This window comes from Chiloscyllium plagiosum, unplaced genomic scaffold (assembly GCF_037043375.1).
Source record: "Chiloscyllium plagiosum isolate Xiang-an unplaced genomic scaffold, Cpla_swu_hap1 HiC_scaffold_12, whole genome shotgun sequence".
NCBI classification, from domain to species: Eukaryota; Metazoa; Chordata; class Chondrichthyes; order Orectolobiformes; family Hemiscylliidae; genus Chiloscyllium; species Chiloscyllium plagiosum.
The window spans coordinates 24762682-24788765 of NW_028270150.1; the positions used below are offsets into that span (position 1 = coordinate 24762682).

General features: G+C 42.8%; 1 non-coding gene across 1 annotated transcript; it reads right to left on the reverse strand.

Annotated features, from left to right (window-relative positions):
• Positions 1–19356: 19356 nt before the first annotated feature.
• Positions 19357–19621, reverse strand: LOC148148504 (RNase MRP). The gene has a single exon (XR_015758970.1).
• Positions 19622–26084: the final 6463 nt, after the last annotated feature.

Below are 26084 nucleotides of genomic sequence, written 5' to 3' on the forward strand. Positions count from 1 at the left end.
CCCTGCCTTTTTCCCAAGAGTAGGTCAAGTTTTACACCTTCTGTAGTAGGTACATCCACATACTGAATCAGTAAATTTTCCTGTATACACTTAATAAATTCCATTCCATCTAATAAAAGCAAATTTTTGCAGATGCTGGAATCTGAAACCAAAAAAGAGAAAATGCTGGAAAATCTCAGCAAGTCTGGCAGCATCTGTAAGGAGAGAAAAGAGTTGATGTTTCGAGTCTAACTGACCCTTTGTCAAAGCTAAAAAAGGAGAAATAGGGAGGTATTTATACTAGGCTGAGAGAAGGTGAGTCATGGCTCCAGAAGCAAATGTAGCACTAAAGAGGTGATAATGGCAGTGCATAGAGAGATTATAGAGAGATTAGGAGCTGTGAATGACCAAGGCTGAAGCCAGTGCTATGTGACAAAATATGTGGGGGATGGGGCGGATGGGTAAAGCAGAGGCAAAATGGAAAACAGGGGAGAAGGGTAGCAAAGGGGGGAAAAGGAGAGGAAAAAGGTGATGAGAGAGTGGGAGCAAGAGAAAGAGAGGCAATCAAGAAGTAAGAGGTACAGAACAGTGAAGACCACATTGGGAACAATGAATGCAATAGACCAAATTGAAAGAGGTACAAGTGTACAAGTCAACACAAACTGGAGGAACAGCATCTCATCTTCCGACTAGGCATGTTACAGCCTGCCAGTCTCAACATTGAATTCAACAACTTCAGATGATTACCCCATCTCGACACCTCTGTTTTCATTTTGCAATGTAATTTTATTGTTTTTTGTCTTTTTTATATATTTTTTTCACTGTTCTGTATCTCTTATTTCTTTCTCTTTCTCCCCACTCTCTCATCACCTTTTTCCTCTTCCCCCCTTTGCTACCCTTCTCCCCTGTTTTCCATTTTGCCTCTGCTTTACCCATCTGCCCCATCCCCCACACATTTTGTCACATAGCACTGGCTTCAGCCTTGGTCATTCACAGCTCCTAATCTCTCTATAATCTCTCTATGCACTGTCATTATCATCTCTTTATTGCTACCTTTGCTTCTGGAGCCATGACTCACCTTCTCTCAGCCTAGTATAAATACCTCCCCATTTCTCCTTTTTTTGAGCTGTGACAAAGGGTCAGTTAGACTCGAAACGTCAACTCTTTTCTCTCCTTCCAGATGCTGCCAGACTTGCTGAGATTTTCCAGCATTTTCTCTTTTTTGTTTCTTCTCCTTCTAAGCCTTTAACACTATGGCAGTCTCAATCTATGTCTGGAAAGTTAAAATCCCCTACCATAACCATTTTATTATTCTTACAGATAACTGAGATCTTACAAATCTGTTTCTCAATTTCCCGCTGACTATTAGGGGGTCAATAATACAATTCCAATAAGGTGATCATCCCTTTCTTATTTCTCAGTTCCACCCAAATAACTTAGCTGGATGTATTTCTGGGAATATCCTTCCTCAGTACAGCTGTAATACTATCCCTTATCAAAAACATGACTCCCCCTCCTTTCTTGCCTTCCTTTCTGTCCTTCCTGTAACATTTGTATCCTGGGACATTAAGCTTCTAGTCCTGTCCATCCCTGAGCCATGTTTCTGTAATTGCTGTGATATCCCTGTCCCATGTTCTTAACCATGTCCGGAGTTCATCTGCCTTCCCTGCTAGGCCTCTTGCATTGAAATAAATGCAGTTTAATTTATCAGTCCTACCTTGTTCCCTGCTTTGTCCCTGCCTGCCCTGACTGTTTGACTCACTTCTTTTCTCAACTCTAACAGTCTCAGATAGATCTCTTTCCTCACTCTCTCCCTGGGATGAGCATTGGTCATACATGAAACATCTGAAAGAGATGCCTGCCACTAATCCTTGTGCTGCTGTCCTCTGCAGCAGGAGCCTTACTATGTTATCTCATGTAAGCTTAAGAGCACAAAACATTGAGTAGCCAGTGGTACTTGAAGATCACTCATCCTCTTGTAGCACTGGAGGGAGCCAGATTGCCTTGAGCTATCTATGGACACAAACCACCATAGACACCTATGCCCAGGCTGCACTCATCTGTTAGAATCGCCTCCTGTTGCCATCATAGAGAAAAGAACTTCCCTTCTCTCCTGGACAGCCTTCAGAAGTAGCTCTAGAGAGGTTTCTCCAAAAACTGGCACAGCTTTTTTCCTGGTATCTGACATCTCCAAGAGCAAAGGGAATGATGATCAGAGGTTAAATGGTGTTAATGGATTGCAGAGAGTGAAGTGCTATCAGAATGCCTCTTAAATTTGGATATTGGAACTCAGAATATCTCAGTATATGGGCAGAAATTCCAGCTTATAAAAATTGGCATTTCACACTGTTAAGATTCCAGCTGATGTTACTGTTGAACAAATCAGACCTCAGAACGAAATCTGTTTTAATAAAAAACAAAGAACTGCAGATTCTGGAAATGAGAAACAAAAGCAGAAATTGCTGAAGAAATTCAAAACGTCTGGTAGCATCTGTGGAGAGTAGGCAGAGTCATTATTTTGAGTTAGTGACCCTTGTTCAAAACTCTTCAGTGTTGACTAATTACCATTTCTTGACATTCAATTGCATTATGACTAAATCCCATACTATCAACATCCTGGGGTTACCATTAACCAGAAACACAACTGAGTAGCTAAATAAACACAATGGCTACAAGAGCAGGTCAGAGGTTAGGAATCCTGCAGTGAGCAATTCAATTCCAGATTCTGCAAAGCCTATCCACCAAATACAAGGCACAGGTCAGGAATGTGATGGAATATTCCTCACTAGTCTGGATGACTGCATCTCCAACAACACCCAAGAAGCTTGACACCTTTCAGGATAAAGCAATCCACTTGATTGGCACCACATACATAAACATCTACTGCCTTCATTACCAATACAAAACAGTCTTATCATGTACAACATGCACTGCAGAAAATCACCAAGGGTCCTTAGACAACACCTTTCAAACACACAGCCGCCACCATTCAGAAGGACACAGGCAGCAGAGACATGGGTACACCACCATCTACAAGTTCCTCTCCAAACAATGCACCAACCTAACTTGGAAACATATCACTATTCTTTGAGTGTCACTGGGTTTAAATCTCTGAACTCCATCTCTCCTACGGTCTATATATAACACATGGACTGCAGCAGTTCAAGAAGGTAGCTCACCACCACCTTCTCAATGGTAACCAAGATTGGGCTATAAATGCTGGCTATCCAGAGACTCCCACATCCCATAGATGAATAAAAAACACTGACAATTTGTAAACCTCTTACAGGGCAAACCAATTCCCACTTCAACCCCAGGCTCTCTCTCATCCATATTGGTTTTTTAAAAATCTGCATTCCAGAAATGCTGACAAAGTAGTCATTAAAATTCCTCCAAGACACAGACCAAAACATCACACATCACTAGTTCCCCAAGTAAACTCTAACATAAATTATATTAATATATAATTCAGTAATACATAATTTCAAAAACTCTACATTGATATGTATTTAAATCATACACCTTACAACATAACACACACATGCACATGTCACAAGCTGCGAGGAACATAATTGTAGACAAAAGTCCAACCTGTCCTTAGATGCAGGTCCTTCTCCTTTTTCAGGCCTACCTTGGCACTGAGACTCAGAAGAAAAATATTCTATTCATTGTCTCTGTCGATTCTGTAACAAAATAAAAAGCATTGCCTGAGTTGAATTTGAAGGAATTGTGTGGCCTGGAGGTGATATTGTGACCTTTGCCTTTAGTTTTTGGTAGGGTGACAAAGCAATAACCAGAATACAGCATCCCTCCTGCCCTGTTCTAACCAGCATTGCCTGTCTGACCTGAGGATCAAGAGGCAGTCCCTCAGTCTAGAAGCAATAATATTTCAGGGTGTCCTTTAAAACAAGCGCCAGAACATCCTTCAGAGTCAGGGTCTGCCCCCATCACCCCAAGACATTCTGGCCTAGGCTATCGATTTGCCAGCCAACGGATAATTGGCCATTAGGTATACAATCACAGCAGGAACATGGGGTACAGCATCCGTTTTATCCACTTCCACGTCTCTGGTGTAAGGCCACTGTCTATCATTAAATTCAGTACTGTTTCTAAATGGGCGGTGATCATCATTCCAATCATGATTCCTCATTGTATTTTAGACATATCCTTTTGCTCCCTCTTTCCCTCCCACTCTTATTTCAGACTGTGTTCAATTGCCTTTCTATCGCTTAAGTTTCACTTCTGAAGAACTGTATTCACTTGAAACACTATCTTAGCTCTTGTCCCATTCACTTATGCTAACTGACCTGTTGTACATTTTTAGCATTTGCTCCTTTTGTTTAAGGTTGCCAACAATTGCCGTCCTCTGTTTTCACTTGTATGTGGTACTTAGAAGGGAAGGGAGGAAAGAACTATTGAAGTGGTCACCCACGGACTGTGAAACAATTAACAATGATGAGCCAAGCCTTCCTTCATGAGAAATGTTCTTTAATGAATAGGTTAAACTCTCACTAACAGTGTGCAAAAATATTTAGTATGCATGTCATGTTAACAGATTTCAGGAATCAAAGATTCAGATTCATGACATTGGAGAGATGAAGGAGATCATAGAAATTGTTAAAGTTACATTCCCTCGCATTCAGTTTCTGTTGTATGTCTCTTTCCCCATTCCTACTAGCCAATTATATTCTCATTCAATCTGTTAAATACAGCTCAAAACAAAACTATAAAATAAATTCAAAAATATCCTTCATGCCTAGAACAGAAAATAACTAAACCATTACTGAAGTTACTACCTTAAATAGATATGGAAACCAGAAACCATGGGCGGCACGGTGGCACAGTGGTTAGCACTGCTGCCTCACAGCGCCAGAGGCCCGGGTTCAGTTCCTGCCTCAGGCGACTGACTGTGTGGAGTTTGCACGTTCTCCCCATGTCTGCGTGGGTTTCCTCTGGGTGCTCCGGTTTCCTCCCACAGTCCAAAGATGCGCAGGTCAGGTGAATTGGCCATGCTAAATTGCCCGTAGTGTTAGGTAAGGGGTACATGTAGGGGTATGGGTGGGTTGCGCTTCGGCAGGGTGGTGTGGACTTGTTGGGCCGAAGGGCCCGTTTTTTTCCACACTGTAAGTAATCTAATCTAATCTAAAAAAAAACTTTCTGCAGAATATTTATTTTGCTTTGGCACTGCATCAGCTACCTGGATCATTTACGGCAAACACTGCCAATTACTATTACTGTTCATTGCACAAATTTTTGTTTACAATCGCACTATATTTCAACACACAAAATCGTAGATAAGAAAGTCTTTTAAAAATCATCCCCATGTTACGCAGCATGTGTCTTTCGAGTGGTAAATGCAACGCCCATGCTTTCCACAGAAGGACATGCTGCACTGCAGCTTTTGTATTTGTGTAGGTGGGTCAGAGGTATAATAAATGGAAAGATCCAAGCAGACATTGCAGTTATATCTTTGTTAAAAATTCAAGTCTCTCCTCAAACAGACAGTTTTTAATGCTTGTCAAAAGTTCTTTTATTGCAATCTTTCTCCAAACCAAATAGATGACAACAGTGGTTCAATTTGCTCTCCCACTCAGTATTATACCAACAATCATAATGCTGTATGGTTAATCAGATTGAGGATTGACCTTCTGTTTCATTCAGCCCAAAGAGGTTTTCAAGGAAATTTTTTAGTAAGGTGAATGGATAATAGTTTGGAATATGGCCACAGTTGGCGAGGCCAGTATTTATTACCCAACCTTGATTGTCCTGTCTAGATGATAGAGTGCCTTGCAAGTTGCTGGTCTGTATAGGTGTGTAAGGGGAAGGCAAATGGTATGTTGATCTTCATAGCATGAGAATTTGAGTACAGGAGCAGGAATGTCTTGCTGCAGTAATAAAGAGTTTTGGTGTGGCGGCTCTTGGAGTATTGTATGCTGTGATTTTTTAATATGAGGACAAATGTTCTTACTAGAGATTGAGTGCATCAAAGGTTTAACAGACTGATTCCTGGGGTGTCAAGACTAACTATGAGAAGAGATTGAATTTGTTTAGGATTATATTTACTGGAGGTCGGAAGAGGATGGGGGTGGATCCCATAAAAACCCATAAAATTCTAACAGGATGAGAAGAGGTAGATGCAGGAAGGATATTCCTGATGACGGAGAGTCTAGGACCTGGATTTCAGTCTAAGGATACAGGGTCAACCATTTAGAACTGAGATGAAGAGAATTTCTTTCACTCAGAGAGGAGTAAGCCTGAGGAATTCACTGACACAGAAAACAGTTGTGACTGAAATATTGTATGATTTCAATAAGGAGTTGAACATTGTTCTTGAGACTAAAGCAATCAGAGGATATGAGAGAAAAGCAGGAACAGACTATTGAGTTGAATGAACAGCCATGATTATAATTAATGTCAAAGCAGGGTTGAAGGGTTAAATAGCTGACTCCTGCTTCTTTCTTCTATGTTTCTTTGTTTGCAATGAAGATATTCACACCCAGATTTTGGTTAGGGAGTTGCAGGATGGTTCCCAGTGACAATGAAAGAAAAGATTTGTGATAAGCATCCATGTCAAATGCCATGTGATTTGGAAATTTGTTGTGATACTGTTCCAATACTTTTGATGTTCCAGGTTGTAAATGTCTTAGACTTGGGAGTGCTGCTAAACAAGCATTGGGGAGTTGCTGGATTTGTTCTGTAGGCATATTCACTGTAGCTACTTAAACTGCTGATGGATGTGACAAATGTTTAGACTAGTGGAAGAGGCCCGGATCACGAGTGCATTGTCTGATTGGTGTCAGCTCCTTGAGTGTTATTCCAGCTGATAGTTTATACCAGAGAGATGTTGTGTCTCCGCTGGTCATCAAATCTATTCTTATCCCATTTTGCTACACTCTGCTGTTTAACTTGATTCAATGCCACCTTTTATTGAGCCCTCTGCTAAGGGAAAATGTTCCTTCCTATCTAAGCTGCCTATGCTTTTAGAAGCTTGTACAGCTCTATCAGATCCTCTCTCAGCTTTCTCTGAAAGGAAAACAATCTAGCCTCTCTTCCTCGCTGAAACTCTAAACCAGACAACATCCTGGTGAATCTCCTCTGTACGCTGAGTAATGGGAATCTGGCATTCAAACCCTGTAAGGATGGCAGAGGCAGAAATTCTCACAACATTCAAAAAATATTTAAGTCATAGGTGTAATGCCAAGGCATACAGGACCACGGGCCAAGTGCTGGAAAATGGGTGTAGGAATGGTTGTTTTTGACTGGTGCAGGTGCAATGGGCAAAAGGGCCTTTGGTGTCCTGTAAAACACTGTGCCCCTCACTTAGTTCAATCGCATCTTCCTATAGCATGGTGATGACGATTGTACAAAATATTCCTGCTGTGGACTAACTAACAATTTATACAGCTCCATTGTAACCTTCCTGCTCTTGTATTCAGTACTTTGACTACTAAAGGAGAGTACCACAGGAGCCTTTTTATCCACTTTATCAAACTTCTACATGCATGTCTGGATCATTAAGGTATGCTACAAACAGTAGGGAACCGAGCAGTGAACTTTATGTCAGTGGATGTAGACAAAACATACTTCAAACTTCATCCTCTTCCTCTGCCAATAAACCAATTTTGGACCCAATTTGTCAAGTTGCTCTGGATCATCTGGACCTTACCTTCTTAGAGTCATAGAATCCCTATTTAGCCAATCACATCCACACTGCTCCTCTGAAGACCTTCCCATCCAGACTCACTCCCCCTCCTATATTATCTATGTTTGTCTACATTCCCATGGTTAATCCACCTAGCCTGCACATCCCTGGACACTATGGGGAATTTAGCATGGTCAATCCACCTAACCTGCACATCTTTGTACTGTAGGAGGAAATCGGAGCACCCAGAGAAAGCCCACACAGACACTGGGAGCATGTGCAAACTCCACACAGAGGGTGGAATCGCCCGAGGCTGGAATCAAGCCTTGGCCCCGGCACTGTGAGGGAGCTTTGCTAACCACTGAGCCACCATGCTGCCCTTGACCAATCTCTCATGCAGCATTTTATCAGCATTAGATGGCACTTATCATACTCCCCTCATCCACACACTTAGTCACCTCCTCAAAAAAATCAATCAATCCTCTCAGTTGCATCCAGCCTGGCAAATGAATGATATCCCATTATACTTCTGATGTCCATCGGACAAAGTTTAGCTAATGCACTTAATTTTTCTATACCTTTTGTTACATGCTACTCTCATCTACACAATTTACACTCCCTTCTGATTTATAAAACTTGCAAACTTAGATATCGACATTTATTTATTCAACTAAATTACATTGTATAAACAAAATGAAAAAACTACCACAATCAAACCAAAGTGACCACAAAGTGATCCATGAACTGTAAATTTGTTCAGCTTGTTTAGGCCTCTTTAAGCTTTTCACGTCATAGTGTCAGAGTCATACAGCATTGAAACAGGACTTTTGGCCAACTCGTCCATGCTGAACAGGTTTCCTAAAGTGAACTAGATCTATCTGTCTGCATGTGTTCCATATGCCTCAAAACCTTTCCAATTCATGTACCTGTCCAAACGTCTTTTAAATATTGTAATTGTACCTGCCCCTACCACTTCCTCAGGCAGTTTGTTCCATTTACATGCCACTCACTTTGTGAAAACATTGCCCCTCAGGTCCTGTTTAAGTCTTTCCCCTCTTACCATAAACCAATACCTTCCAGTTTTGGACTCCACTACCCTGGGGAAAAGACCTTGGCTATTCACCTTATCTGTGCCCCTCATGATTTTATAAACCTCTAGAAGGTCACCCCTCAGCCTCCGACACTCCAGGGAAAAAACATACCAGCTTATCCTTATAACGCAAACTCTTGGTGACATCCTTGTAAATTTTTTTTTGCATTCTTTACAGTTTAAGAACATTCTTCCGATCGCCGGATGACCATGGCACTCCAACAGTGGCCGTACCAAAAACTGCCTTCCCACCTGGACATAATCTCACTGGGTCGGTCAGTACCCCAAATTAAAAATGACAAGCAATAAATCATCAGTTTTAAATAAAATCAAGGGTTAGTTTCTTATACAACTATTGCTGAAAAAGAAACATAATTATTACCTACGATATGGAGGTAAAGATTAAAAATAGGCACTGGCAAAAGATAGCAATAAAGATTAAAGTAATATCAGTTTGGTATCATTGCAAGCCTGTTACTAGCTTGAAGATTCTCTTTCCAAAGTGAATGCTGAAATATTGAATCAGCTGCAAAGGTCTCCGTAATCAAACATTTGGCGGTACTTGCACAAGTGGACTCAATAAGTCTAGCAGGGTTTGAGAGAGAGTGGGTTCTTGGTCCTCACTAGTTCTGTGGTTACTGCACCTACGGATTGTCTGGAATTTTCAAACAAAATTGTGTTTAATTTCTGAAAAGCTTTCCTTACATACTTAGAGTTCTTCTTGAAGTTCTCATGAACGTACGTCTCAAGGCCTATCTTCTACAGATCAAAACCTAAGACAGCTACTATGTTAATGTTAGTAAATCATTATCAAACCAAGCAAAATCAGTTATGTAGAAATTTCCTCTGAGTCATCTACTCCCCTGTTTTCTCAGAACCTTTGAATTCTCCGAAGTTGTAAAAAGATTCATGATGCTGTCCATGAGTTAACCAAATTCAAAATGTCTCACTTTGTGATTGCTGCTGAGATAATCAATCTGCATGTTTTTTGGTTGATAGTGTATCAATAGGAGCAGTTATGTGACTTCCAGAAACCATCTTCTAGTTACCTCATTCATTTTAATAAGTCAGAATAGTTTTTTGTCATAAAACATAAAGTTGCATAATTGTGACAAAACATTAAGGCCCTCAAGACAGAAGCCTGTCAAACTTCCTGGCAGAATGTCTGGGCCCCACTGGGAGAATACTCCCCACTGAAAGGCTCTGGGCCTTGTGCTGTTTCTCAACTCCATTGCTGTCATTGCCTATTTTAGTTGAATTGTGATCAGGACCATCTCCATGCAATGCAAGGTCTCTCTGCCTTCATCGGTGCAAGAACAGCCACATAGAACATAGAGCATAGAACATAGAACATAGAACAATACAGCGCAGAACAGGCCCTTCGGCCCTCGATGTTGCGCCGACCTGTGAACTATTCTCAGCTCGTCCCCCTACACTATCCCAAAATTATCCATGTGCTTATCTAAGGATTGTTTAAATCTCCCTAATGTGGCTGAGTTGACTACCTTAGCAGATAGAGCATTCCCCGCCCTTACCACTCTCTGCGTAAAGAACATGCCTCTGGCATCAGTCTTAAATCTATTACCCCTCAATTTGTAGTTATGCTGTCTCGTACAAGCTGACGTCATCATCCTAGGAATAAGTCTTTTTCTGTCTACCCTATCTAATCCTCTGACCATCTTGTATGTCTATCAAATCTCCCCCTTAGCCTTCTTCTTCTCAATGAGAAAAGACCCAAGTCTCTCAGCCTTTCCTCATAAGACCTTCAGACCAGGCAACATCCTGGTAAATCTCCTCTGCACCTTTTCCAATGTTTCCACATCCTTCCTTTAATGGGACAACCAGAACTGTACACACTATTCCAAGTGTGACCGCACCAGCGTTTTGTCTTGTTGCAGCATGATATTGCGGTTCCGGAACTCAATCCCTCTACCAATGAAACCTAACACACCGTATGCCTTTTTAACAGCACTATCCACCTGGGTGGCAACTTTCAGGGATCTATGCACATGGACTCCAAGATCCCTCTGCACCTCCACACTACCAAGAGCCTTTCCATTGACCCAGGACTTTGCCATCCTGTTATTCTTCCCAAAGTATGTCAGCTTACATTTAGCTGCATTGAACTCCATTTTCCACCTCTCAGCCCAATTTTGCAGTTTATCCAAATCCCCCACAACCTGTAACATTCTCCCAAACTGTCCACTACTCAACCGACTTTAGTGTCGTCTGCAAATTTACTAATCCATCCACCTATGCCTGCGTCTAAGTCATTTATAAAAATGACAAACAGCAGTGGTCCCAAAACAGATCCTTGTGGAACACCACTAGTAACTGGACTCCAGGCTGAATATTTTCCATCAATCACCACTCACTGCCTTTTTCCAGAAAGCCAGTTTCTAATCCAAACTGCTAAATCACCCTCAATTCCATGCCTCTGTATTTTCTCCATAAAACCCAATCTTTTTCTCTACCCTATTTGATTGCCTCATGCTCTGCTTTGGATCTCCATATGTGATGCTGTTATCTTTGTACGTCTTCATGTCACCTCAGGTGTCGGTGGCAGCCATCCCCAAAAGCATCATATCACTATCGTGTTGGCAGAAGTGGCATCCACTTGTGGCCATTTTGAGAATTAAGTTCATTAAGTTTTCAAGATATTCTGGCAATCTGATAGGGGAGATGGATCTATTCCCATTGGTTGTGGAGGCTAGGACTAGGAAATACAACCAAAATGTTAGAATCTGCTATTAGTGTATCCACCAAAGGCCTAGGATCAGTGATTGCCCCAAGACCATACATGAGTAGGGAGCAGATGAGAGGAGAGAGAGCCATTGGTTGGTGGGCGGTGAGTGGAGTGGGCAGCAAAAGCTGAGGAGTGGATTTCAGCAGGTCTCCCCCTCCCGGTGCTCAGTCCATCAATCAAACACAGAATGTCTTTGAATAAGGGATTGACCTGGAGTTTGCTGAGCTTCCAGATGAGGTCTTTAAATGGATATTAATACCCTCAAAGGCTTCAATTCATGCCTGAGCAGTAATATTGACCATGAACGTTCCTGCCCTGGTCTAAATCTGGCCAGAGGCAGAAAGGTGGCAGGATCCTTACCTGACACACCTTGACCCAGTTAAATTCCTCCCACATCCCAACTTGATCAGGTGAGGTAGGATAAAACTAAGAACATGCTGGATGCTAGAGTTCTGAAATAACACTCAAATTACTGGAGATGCTGGCAGCATCTATGGAGAGAAAGCGGATTTAACATTCCCAGTCCAGTAACCCTTCTTCAGAAGGTTGAGTGCCTTAAATTGAGTGCCTCTCCATCTCCATTAATGACGACCGACTTGACACTGACATTTTTTACAAACCCACCGACTCCCACAACTACCCGTAACAAGGACAGAACGCCCCAGGTGCTCACCTTCCATCCTACCAACCTACGCATAAACCAAATCATCCGCCGACATTTCCGCCACCTCCAAAAAGACCCCAACACCAGAGATATATTTCCCTCCCCACCCCTTTCCGCCTTCCACAAAGACCGTTCCCTCCGTGACTACCCGGTCAGATCCACGCCCCCCAACAACCCACCCTCCCATCCTGGCACCTTCCCCTGACACTGTAGAAATTGCAAAACCTGCGCCCACACCTCCTCCCTCACCTCCATCCAAGGCCCTAAATGAGCCTTCCACATCCATCAAAGTTTTACCTGCACATCCACCAATATCATTTATTGTATCCGTTGCTTCCGATGTGGTCTCCTCTACATTGGGCAGACTGGGCGCCTCCTAGCACAGCACTTTAGGGAACATCTCCGGGACACCCGTACCAATCAACCACACCGCCCTGTGGCCCAACATTTCAACTTCCCCCTCCCACTCTGCCGAGGACATGGAGGTCCTGGGCCTCCTTCACCGCTGCTCCCTCACCACCAGACACCTGGAGGAAGAACGCCTCATCTTCCGCCTCGGAACACTTCAACCCCAGGGCATCAATGTGGACTTCAACAGCTTCCTCATTTCCCCTTCCCCCACCTCACCCTAGTTCTAAACTGCCAGCTCAGCACTATCCCCATGACTTGTCCTACCTGCCTGTCTTCTTTTCCACCTATCCACTCCACCCTCCTCCCTGACCTATTACCTTCATCCCCTCCCCCACTCACCTATTGTACTCTATGCTACTTTCTCCCCACCCCCACCTTCCTCTAGCTAATCTCTCCACCCTTCAGGCTCTCTGCCTTTATTCTTGATGGAGGTCTTTTGCCCGAAACGTCGATTTTACTGCTCCTCGGATGCTGCCTGAACTGCTGTGCTCTTCCAGCACCACTAATCCAGAATCTGGTTTCCAGCATCTGTAGTCATTGTTTTTACCTGCCTTAAATTCCACCTGAGCTGATAGAAATTTAGAACATCCATCCACAAATGGCAATTGATGTTCCTTTTAAATCTGGGATTGAAAATTTCTATTAGCCAGAGATAGGGTGGGTTATGGAGTAAATGTAGGTTTAAGGAATTAGGTCACATATTAATCATGGCACAACAGCATCAAGGGGCTAACCAGCTTTTTCCTATTCCTATATTCTGCGATGCTGGGAATGAGCTTTGATGTTCACTCTGAACCACTTCCTGCCTCCCTGATGCCTCCCTGTGTCTGAGTTTTGACCAGGGCACTATATTCAATAAGCATTACTCTGTCCGACTTATACTTTATAATTTTGTTTATATCATTTAGCATTCTTTTTGCTTTATTGATCACTTAGTCAATCAGACGTGATGAACTCAAATCTACTAAAAACCTTCAATTGGTTTCAAAACGTTTTGTTAGTTCAACAGAATGGAGTGCTTATGTCACCTGTATACCTTTCCTTTATCCAACCTTTATGCTGGTGTTAAGTTTCATTTGACAAACTTCTGCCCACTTACATGCCCCACTTGTCTCTTTTTGCAGTTTACTATCTGTCTGTTCTCCTGACTAATAATCGCAGCTGGCAGCAGTCAATTCCAGAACATCTTTTAAAAGATTCCACGTGAGAAATTCTCAACTAAAATGAGTCGTTTTGATTATTTTCTGTCCATGCCCATGACATTCTAATCATCTCTACACCTGAACCCCCTTTGTTTCTCAATTGTTTCTAGTTTTCCACCATTTGCAAACCTGTCACACCTGGGGTTGCGCAGCAAAATATCAAGCTCTAATATTCCTGGAGTCATCACAAAAGTTAAAGATTTTATAAAAGTAGGCAAATTTCCTAATTTATCGTCCTTTTAGACCCAGATTAAAAAGAATTGCTATATATTACAAAATGTACATTCTGATGGCGATATTAATGGAGATGCATTAGTGTTTACCATGGAGAAGGATGTAGTAACCCTGTAGATAGAGTATGTTGGGAAATAATAGCAACATCTTGAAATATGTCCATATTACGGAGGTGCTGAACATCTTAAAACGCATAAAGATGGATAAATCCCCTAGACCTGAGTAGGTGTATCCCAGAACTCTGTGGGAAGCTAGGAAAGTGATTGCTGGGTCCCTTGCTGAGATATTTGTATCATCGATAGTCACAGGTGAGGTGCCAGAAGATTGGAGGTTGGCCAGTATTTAAGAAACGTGGTAATGAAAAGCCAGGGGACAATAGAAAAGTGAGACTGACCTCGGTGGTGGGCAAGTTGTTGGAGGGAATCCTGAGGGATAGGATTTACATGTATTTGAAAAGGCAAGGACTGATTAGGGATAGTCAACATGGCTTTGTGCTTGGGAAACCATGTCTCGCTAACTTGATTGAGTTTTTTGAAGAAGTAATGAAGAAGATAGATGAGGGCAGAATGGTGGACATGATTTCTATGGACTACAGTAAGGCATTTGATAAGTTTCCTCATGGTAGGCTGGTTAGCAAGGTCAGATCATATGGAGTACAGGGGCAACTAGCCATTTAGAGACAGCTTTGGCTCAAAGCTGGGAGACAGAGGTGGTGGTAAAGGGTTGTTTTTTAGACTGGAGGCCTGTGACCTGTGGTATGCCACAAGGATCGGTGCTGGGTCCTCTACTTTTTGACATTTACATAAATGATTTGGATGTGAACATAGGAGATATGGTTAGTAAGTTTGCAGACGACACCAAAATTGGAGGTGTAGTGGATAGCGAGGAAGGTTATCTTAGAGTACAATGTGATTTTGATTAGATGGATCAATGGGCCAAGGAGTAGCAGATGGAGTGTAATTTAGAGAATTGTGCAGTGCTGCACTTTGGAAAAGCAAATCAGGGCAGGATTTATACAAGTAATGGTAAGACCCTGGGGAGGGTTGCTGAACAAAGAGACCTTGGAGTGCATGTCCATAGTTCTTTGAAAGTGGAGTCACAGGTAGACAGGATAGCAAAGGTGGTGTTTGGTATGCTTTCCTTTATTGATCAGAGCATTGAATACAGGAGTTGAGAGGTCATGCTGCGGCTGTACAAGACATTGAGTTGGCCACTTTTGGAATACTGGGTGCAATTCTCGTCTCCCTCCTATCGGAAGGATGTTGTGAAACATGAAAGCATTCATAAAAGGTTGGAGCGTTTGAGCTATAGGGAGAGGTTGAATAGGTTGGGATTGTTTTCTCTGGAGCGTCGGAGGCTGAGAGGCGACCTTACAAAGGTTTACAAAATCATGAGAGGCATGGATAAGGTCAATAGGCAAGGTCTTTTCCCTGGGATGGGAGAGTCCCAAACTAGAGGGCATAGGTTTAGGGTGAGAGGGAAACATTTAGAAGAGACTTTTGTGCGACAACATTTTCACACAGAGGGTGGTGTGTGAATGGAATGAGTTGCCAGCAGAAGTGATGGAGGCTGGTACAATTACAACATTTCAAAGGCATCTGGATAGGTATATGAATAGAAAGGGTTTGAAGGGAAATGGGCCAAATGCTAGTAAATGGGACTAGATTTATTTAGGATATCTGGTCAGTATGGACAGGTTGGACCAAATGGTCTGTTTCCATGCCATACAGCTCTGTGACTCTCTGAATGATTCTATGATGATGCTGTAGGACTCCTCAATAAGCAAACGTTCAAAGTCAGCAATGTCAAGGAAACAAAAATAAGAACTCAGATTTTCCCAACTTAATGTGAAAACACATTGAGTTTCACAGACACATTGATAATACCTAGCTTAACCTATAGTCACAGAGGTCTACAGTACAGAAAAAGGCCTGTCCACTACAGTCAAAAATAATCACCTAAGTATTCTAATCTCATTTTCCAGCACTTGCTCCAATAGCCTTATATGCCTTGGCATTGCCAGTGCACATCTAAATACCTTTTAAATGTTATGAAAGTTTCTGCCTCTACCACCCTTACAAGGGGTGAGTTCCAGATTCCCATCACCTCTGGATGAGAAAGGTTTTCCTCACATCTCCTCTAACATTTCTGCCTCTTACCTTAAATCTACCCTCACCAGCCACTGGTCCTTCCATCAAGGGCAAACATGATTTCCTGTCTACCCTATTTATGTCCTCCCCTTAATAAAACCATGCTGACTGTTCTTAATGAATCTCTGCCTCTCAAAATGCATCCCTCAGAATTTCTTCCAATAGTTTCCCCAACACTGAGATTAGACTGAAGGGCCTATAGTTTCCTGACTTATCCATCTCATCCTTTTTGATTAATGGTACCACATTGGTTATCCTCCACTCCTCTGGTACCTCTCCTGCAGCCAGAGAGGAATAAACTGTTAACTCACTGTTAACAATTTACACTCCTCCACTGCCTTTGATTTTTTGCTGCTTGCAGTTTCACATCGAGTGCTGAAAGAATGTCAGACTGGAAAGCAGGTTTTCTTCAGCCAAATGTTGGAAAGGCTGAAGACAAAGGCAGCAGTCCTCATTACCAGCTCCATTCCATATTCACTGACCCTTTCCTTCTCTTTGATCACTGTCTCAGTCTGAGGTGGCAAACTTGCCATGCTTTATGACCATGCATCCAGTGCATACACAGTTTATCAGTAAGACTGCCTCCCTCTGAAATCTTTCTCATCATTGAACCTTGCTCAGCTCATCTTCTACTGAAACTTTCATTGATGCCTTTGTTCCCTCCAGGTCTTCAATATTCCAGTGTTCTCCAGGACAACTTCTCATCTTACATCATTCTCCAATCACTGCAGTCCTTAGCCCAACATATGCCAAAACTTGGTTACCCTCACCCCATTCTCTACAACCTGCAATGGCTCTAGTCCAGCAATGCCAAGATATTTAAAATTCTCATCATGCTTTTTGAATACATCACTGTCTTACTTCTTGCCGTCTCTTTGGGGCCCTCAAAAGCTATAATGTACCCAGATTTCTGCATTCCGTTAATTCTAGCCACTGCATATCATAGAGTCATAGAGATGTACAGCATGGAAACAGACCCTTCGGTCCAACCTGTCCATGCCGACCAGATATCCCAACCCAATCTACTCCCACCTACCTGTACCCGGCCCATATCCATCCAAACCCTTCCTATTCATATACCCATCCAAATGCCTCTTAAATGTTGCAATTGTACCAGACTCCACCACATCCTCTGGCAGCTCATTCCATACACGTACCACCCTCTGCGTGAAAAAGTTGCCCCTTAGGTCCCTTTTATATCTTTCCCCTCTCACCCTAAACCTATGCCTTCTAGTTCTGGACTCCCCGATCCCAGGGAAAAGACTTTGTCTATTTATCTAATCTATGCCCCTCATAATTTTGTAAACCTCTATAAGGTCACTCCTCAGCCTCCGACACTCCAGGGAAAACAGCCCCAGCCTGTTCGGCCTCTCCCTGTAGCTCAGATCCTCCAACCCTGGCAACATCCTTGTAAATCTTTTCTGAACCCTTTCAAGTTTCACAACATCTTTCCAATAGGAAGGAGACCAGAATTGCACGCAATATTCCAACAGTTGCCTAACCAATGTCCTGTACAGCTGCAACATGACCTCCCAACTCCTGTACTCAATACTCTGACCAATAAAGGAAAGCATACCAAACGCCTTCTTCACTATCCTATCTACCTGCGACTCCACTTTCAAGGAGCTATGAACCTGCACTCCAAGGTCTCTTTTTTCAGCAACACTCCCTAGGACCTTACCATTAAGTGTATAAGTCCTGCTAAGATTTGCTTTCCCAAAATGCAGCACCTCACATTTATCTGAATTAAACTCCATCTGCCACTTCTCAGCCTATTGGGCCATCTGGTCCAGATCCTGTTGTAATCTGAGGTAACCCTCTTCGCACGGTGGCACAGTGGTTAGCACTGCTGCCTCACAGCGCCAGAGACCCGGGTTCAATTCCCGCCTCAGGCGACTGACTGTGTGGAGTTTGCACGTTCTCCCTGTGTCTGCGTGGGTTTCCTCCGGGTGCTCCGGTTTCCTCCCACAGTCCAAAAATGTGCAGGTCAGATGAATTGGCCATGCTAAATTGCTCGTAGTGTTAGGTAAGGGGTAAATGTAGGAGTATGGGTGGGTTGCGCTTCGGCGGGGTGGTGTGGACTTGTTGGGCCGAAGGGCCTGTTTCCACACTGTAAGTAATCTAATCTAATTTAAACCTCCAATTTTGGTGTCATCTGCAAACTTACTAACTGTGCCTCTTATGCTCACATCCAAATCATTTATGTAAATGACAAAATGTAGAGGGCCCAGCACCGATCCTTGTGGCACTCCACTGGTCACAGGCCTCCAGTCTGAAAAACAACCCTCCACCACCACCCTCTGTCTTCTACCTTTGAGCCAGTTCTGTATCCAAATGGCTAGTTCTCCCTGTATTCCATGTGATCTTGCCTTGCTAATCAGTCTCCCATGGGGAACGTTGTCGAATGCCTTACTGAAGTCCATATAGATCACATCTACTGCTCTGCCCTCATCACTCTTCTTTGTTACTTCTTCAAAAAACTCAATCAAGTTTGTGAGACATGATTTCCCACGTACAAATCCATGTTGGCTATCCCGAATCAGTCCTTCTCTTTCCAAATACATGTACATCCTGTCCCTCAGGATTCCCTCCAATAACTTGCCCACCACCGAGGTCAGGCTCACCGGTCTATTGTTCCCTGGCTTGTCTTTACCACCCTTCTTAAACAGTGGCACCATGTTTGCCAACCTCCAGTCTTCCGGCACTCACCTGTGACTATCAATGATACAAATATCTCAGCAAGAGACCCAGCAATCACTTCTCTAGCTTCCCACAGAGTTCTCGGGTACACCTGATCATGTCCTGGGGTTTTATCCACTTTTAACCATTTCAAGACATCCAGCCCTTCCTCCTCTGTAATCTGGACATTTTGCTAGATGCCACCGTCTATTTCCCTACAGTCTATATCTTCCATATCCTTTTCCACAGTAAATACTGATGCAAAATATTCATTTAGTATCTCCCCCATTTTCTGTGGCTCCACACAAAGACTGCCTTGCTGATCTTTGAGGAGCCCTATTCTCTCCCTAGTTACCCTTTTGTCCTTAATATATTTGTAAAAACCCTTTGGATTCTCCTTAATTGTATTTGCCAAAGCTATCTCATGTCCCCGTTTTGCCCTCCTGATTTCCCTCTTAAGTATACTCCTACTTTCTTTATGCTCTTCTAAGGATTCACTCGATCTATCCTGTCTATACCTGACATAAGCTTCCTTCTTTTTCTTCACCAATAAAAGGTGAGCATTCTGAGAATGAGCCCCGTGCTGTTGATGTACCCTGTACATTACCTGCATCACTTCCGGCTGTGATGGATGTTCCAACTGTGGCCGCGCACTCCGTCGTGGAGAACATCTTAGCACTTTTAATGCGGAGGTTGCAGAAGGGTATTGCTTCAAAGCGGAACACTCTCTGCCATAGCTCCGGGGACTTTCCCTGGGCAGTTTAGATTGAAGAGAAACTAACGTCCTCCATTGGTAGCCTAGTAAGCAGGTCTTCAGAATGCCTCGCCTTGATTTTTGTTAAAGCATATTTGGAGGCTGTACCTTCAACTTTCCAAGTTCTAAGCATTGGAAATCTATCACTGAACCTCATCCCCATGCCACATGTCTGTACTCCTTTAAGATACTCCATAAAACTACCTTTTTGACTGAGCTTATGGCAACTTGTACTATTACTTTATGTGACTTGATGTTCAATTTGATTGCTGACATTCCAGTCATGCAACTAGGGGTATGTTACTAGATTAAATGGTAAGATGCAGTTGACATATCAAAATGGCTTTCTTGAACTCAATGCTTGCTAATGGATATACCACACTTACTTTGAAACTGAAACTGAAACAATTCTCCAATCTAACAACAAGAGTCATTTATAAATTAATACAATTTAAATGTGGAATGATAATCAGCCACAAATGTGCAGTGAGTTGAACAGGATATCAGGAGGGATGTTCAACAATCTGTGGATTCTGCACACATTAAAATTAAGCAGATTTTAATTATGATCAAAATAATAGGATCTTGCCCTGATTGAAAGTTTAACTCTACTTTTCTGCCTGCTTCCACTCACATGAGATAGAATGGCTTCACTCAAACATTTCTTTCCAATTTACACACTCTTCTGACTTGGAAATATATTTCAATTTCTTCAGTGTTGCTGGTCCAAGACTCCTAGAACTCCCTTCCTAACAGCATTGTGGGTCTACCTACAACAACTGGGACTGCTATAGTTCAAGAAGGCAGCTCACCACCACCTTCTCAAGGGTAATTAGGAATGGGCAATAAATGCAGGCCCAGCCAGGAACACCATATTACAAGAATTAAAATAAAACTTCTTGATAGATCAAAAATCTTCTAACTTAGTCATAAATAAGTGCCAGAACCTCCACTACTAGCCGTAGGAGGCAATTCCACAGGTCAATGACTCACTGCGAGAAGGAATTCCTTCTCACCTCTACCTTAAATGGAAGACACCTTGTTTTGAAACTGTGCTTCCTTATTCTCAATTTCCCCATAAGGCAAAACATATTCTGAGCAGCCATCTTCTTCATGAATAGAGCCACCCCTTGCTCAAGCAAACCCCATCATTGCAGTGAACTTGCTCTGGACCGTTGCACTATTGCCTATGCACCTTCATCAGATGGAGTATGAGCCACAGTACTATTATATTAGAACTTATTCACTTCCACACAGTGAGCACTATCTCTGGTTGAGTGTCCCAGTGACAGGTTTGCCATGCAAGCTAAATAGTCACCCAAAGGCATCTCAGCTTACTTGACAAAAGCAACAATGTTTGGCAAATTCAGCTAAAGTATTAATGTATAGCATTCGTCTTGGCAAAACCAAAATATCAAAGGTTGCATCAAAGAATATTAAAGACACAAAAGGGAGTGTAAGACTTCTAATTACATTTTAATGTTCATTAAATGGTGATGAACAGTTAATTAAAAATAAACTATTTAAACTTTATTTCTTATTTATTGAAATATAGAACATTTAATTTGGGCAAACATTCCCTTCGTTATATTACTTTTTTTCTGAGGAAATTTCAGATGTTTCCACTCTCCCTTTTATGTCTTTGATATTCTTTGATGTGATGTTTGATATTTTGGCTCTGCCAAGGAGAATGTTTACTTTAACACTCCAGGAAATGAGGGCACAATGGTGGCAACTCAGTTATTTTGGATTTCTGCCCCATTATCTCTCTGGAATCTTTTGGACATTGAAACAACTAAATAATTAACATTCAAAGGGGTTTATTCCCACTGTGGGATGCAGAAAGTACTTTTACTAACACAATATACAACTATGGAATGCTCTTTCTCTCTCAGAAAGAATATAAAACTCAGGATTCAAGTACCTTTTAAACCATCAGAAGCATCAGCGTACAGAGGGATCTGGGCATACAAGTCCACAGTTCCCTGAAACTGGCAGCACAAATGGGTAAGATGGTCATGAAGGCATGTGGCATGCTTGCCTTCATCAGTCCTGGTATAGTGTATAAAAATTGGTAAGTTATGTTGCAACTGCATGGAACTTTAATTAGGCCACATTTGGAATATTGTGTACAGTTCTGGTCACCACACTACCAGAAGGATATGGAGACTTTGGACAGGGTGCAGAAATGATTTACCAGGTTGCTGTGTGGTTTGGAGGGTAATAGCTATGAGGAGAGATTGAACAAGCTTGGTTTGTTTAGACTTGAACATTGAAGGATGAGAACCAACGTGATCAAAGTTTACAAAATTATGAGAGGCTTGGATAAGATGGATAGTTGGAGTCTTTCCCCAGGGTAGAAATGTCAATAACTAGGGAACATAGGTTTAAGGTAAAAGGCGATAAGTTTAAAGGAGATGTGAGACATAGTTTCTTCTGCATAGAGGGTATTAAGCATCTCGAATGTGCTACCACGGAAGATGGTGGAGGTGGGTACAATAGCAAGACTTAAGGGGTATCTTGACAGATAAATGAATTGGCAGGAATAGGGACTGTGTCGAGGCAAAAGGTTTTTACTTTGCGTGTCGGCACAGTCATGGTGGTCCAAACAGCCTGTTCCTGCACTATACTGTTCTTTGTTCTTTGAGTCCTGAAAACTGCGTAAAGTTGAGGCCTTACTAGTCCTTTGTTGAAATTTATCATTATCACTTAGCTGTTTTATTCTATGGTCTTATTCATAACATATCAAATTCCATAGTTCGTTTTTCTAGCTTAACTATTTTCAAGGCAAATTATTCAAATTCCTAGATTTTGCTGATCATCCATGCCCTTCAGCTTCTTTCATTGAGCACACACTTACATTCCCTGCTTATCCTTCAGAAATAATACACTTGACACATCTTCACATTGATTTGCAGCATACGCCTGCCTGTCCATTCAATTGGTTTATGTTCCTCTGAATTATCGTACTGTCTGAGATACTTTGTAGTCCCTTAGGTTAATGTTAGTTTTAGCATCTCCAAGTCTAACTTTCTGGCTGGTACTATATGCTAGCAATGCAGAGTGAGAGCTTATGTTTCCAAAGATAGGACATGAAACAGATTTGTGCATAAAGTGGAACCTCCGTCAAACAATGATGACAAGGTGATCTAAGTGAATTACTGGCATTTGATCCACCTTGTGGATTTTTAATTTTCCTTTTCTATCTATCCCCATTTAGCTGGGGACATATTAATCTCAAAACAATTTGCTTTGGGTGGAAGGTTAGTCTTAAAAATCAGAACCATGAACTCAAACTGCCTCAAACTCATACCTTTTAATGGTTTTATCGAAAGCAGGGGAATCAGTTATCAGTTTAGATATTTTAATGAGGCTGTCTGTCTCATATTAGAACATAGAACATAGAACATAGAAGAATACAGCGCAGTACAGGCCCTTTGGCCCTCGATGTTGCGCCGATCCAAGCCCACCTAACCTACACTAGCCCACTATCCTCCATATGCCTATCCAATGCATGTTTAAATGCCCATAATGAAGGAGAGTCCACCACTGCTACTGGCAGGGCATTCCATGAACTCACGACTCGCTGAGTAAAGAATCTACCCCTAACATCTGTCCTATACCTACCCCCCCTTAATTTAAAGCTGTGCCCCCTTGTAATAGCTGACTCCATACGTGGAAAACGATTCTCACTGTCGACCCTATCTAAACCCCTAATCATCTTGTACATCTCTATCAAGTCACCCCAAGTGCCTCAGCCTTTCCTCATACGATCTTCCTACCATACCAGGCAACATCCTGGTAAACCTCCTCTGCACCCGTTCCAGTGCCTCCACATCCTTCCTATAGTATGGCGACCAAAACTGCACACAATACTCCAGATGCGGCCGCACCAGAGTCTTATACAACTGCAACATTACCTCAGTACTCCGGAACTCAATTCCTCTACCAATAAAAGCCAGTACGCCATATGCCTTCTTCACCGCACTATTTACCTGGGTGGCAACTTTCAAAGATTTGTGTACATGGACACCAAGATCTTTCTGCTCATCCACACTACCAAGTATCCGACCGTTAGCCCAGTACCCCATCTTTTTATTACTCTTACCAAAATGAATCACCTCACACTTAGCTACATTGAACTCCATTTGCCACCTTTCTGCCCAGTTCTGCAGCTTATCAATATCCCGCTGTAACCTGCCACATCCTTCCTCACTGTCTACCACTCCTCCGACTTTCGTATCGTCCGCAAACTTGCTCACCCAACCTTCTAACCCCTCCTCCAGGTCATTTATAAAAATGACAAACAGCAATGGTCCCAAAACAGATCCTTGCGGAACACCGCTAGTGACAGCACTCCAAGATGAACCTTTGCCATCAACTACTACCCTCTGTCTTCTTCCAGCCAGCCAACTCCTAATCCAAACCTCCAACTCACCCTCAATGCCATACCTCCGTACTTTTTGCAGTAGTCTACCATGGGGAACCTTATCAAACGCCTTACTAAAATCCAAATACACCACATCTACTGCTTTCCCCTCGTCCACCTCCTCAGTCACCTTCTCAAAGAATTCAATAAGGTTTGTGAGGCACGACCTGCCCTTCACAAAACCATGCTGACGATCCTTGATCACATTATTCCTATCCAGATGTTCATAAATCCTATCCCTTACAATTCTCTCTAAGATTTTACCCACAACAGAAGTGAGACTCACCGGCCTATAGTTACTAGGGTTATCCCTACTTCCCTTCTTAAACAAGGGAACCACATTTGCTAGCCTCCAATCTTCTGGCACTACTCCTGTAGACAACGAGGACATAAAAATCAAGGCCAATGGCTCTGCAATCTCCTCCCTTGCTTCCCAGAGAATCCTAGGATAAATGCCATCAGGCCCAGGGGACTTATCTATTTTCACCCTTTCCAGGATTTCCAACACCTCTTCTCTACATACCTCAAAGCCATCCATTCTACTTAATTGTGACTCGGTACTCACATCGACAACAATGTCCTGTTCCTGAGTGAATACTGACGAAAAGTATTCATTCAGTGTCTCCCCAATCTCTTCAGCCTCCACACGCAACTTCCCACTACTATCCTTGACTGGACCTATTCCTACCCTAGTCATTCTTTTATTCCTGACATACCTATAGAAAGCCTTAGGGTTTTCCCTAATCCTACCAACTAAGGACCTTTCATGTCCCCTCCTTGCTGCTCTTAGCTCTCTCTTCAGGTCCTTCCTGGCTACCTTATAACTCTCAATCGCCCCAATTGAACCTTCACGCCTCATCTTTACATAGGCCGCCCTCTTCCATTTAACAAGGGATTCCAATTCCTTATTAAACCACGGCTCCCTCACACGACCCTTTCCTCCCTGCCTGACAGGTACATACTTATCAAGGACACTCAATAGTTGCTCCTTGAACAAGCTCCACATATCAATTACACCCTTGCCTTGAAGCTTACTTTTCCAGGCCACACATCCTAAGTCATGCCTCACCGCATCATAATTTCCCTGCCCCCAGCTATAACTCTTGCCCTGTAGTGCACTCTTATCCCTCTCCATCACTAGAGTAAAAGTCACCGAATTGTGGTCACTGTCCCCAAAGTGCTCACCTACCTCTAATTCTAACACCTGGCCTGGTTCATTACCCAGAACCAAATCCAGTATGGCCTCACCTCTTGTTGGCCTATCTACATATTGTGTCAGGAAACCCTCCTGCACACATTGGACAAACACTGACCCATCTAACGAACTTGAGCTATAGCTTTCCCAATCAATATCAGGAAAGTTAAAGTCCCCCATAACAACCACCCTATTACTTTCACTCTTCTCTTGAATCATCCTCGCAATCCTTTCTTCTACGTTTCTAGGACTATTAGGGGGCCTGTAAAAAACTCCTAACAGGGTGACCTCACCTTTCCTATTCCTAACCTCAGCCCAAACTACCTCTGATGGCGAGTCTTCATCCATCGTCCTTTCCACAGCTGTAATACTATCTTTGACAAGCAATGCCACACCTCCCCCTCTTTTGCCCCCACCTCTGACCCTACTAAAACATTTAAACCCTGGAACTTGCAACAGCCAATCCTGTCCCTGTTCTACCCATGTCTCCGTAATAGCCACAACATCAAAGTCCCAGGTACCAACCCACGCTGCAAGTTCACCTACCTTATTTCGTATACTTCTTGCATTGAAGTATACACACTTCAAGCCACTTCCCTGTTTACAGGCACCCTCCTTTGAAAATGATGCCATGTTCCTAACCTCCCTACACTCCAGGTCCTGCACCCTAAAGCTACAGTCTGGGTTCCCATGCCCCTGCAGAGTTAGTTTAAACCCCTCCCAAGAGCACTAGCAAACCTCCCACCAAGGATACTGGTGCCCCTCTGGTTCAGGTGCAGACCATCCTGTTTATAGAGGTCCCACCTTCCCCAGAAAGAACCCCAGTTATCCAAATACCGGAATCCCTCCCTCCTGCACCATCCCTGTAGCCACGCATTTAACTGTTCTCTCTCCCTATTCCTCGACTCT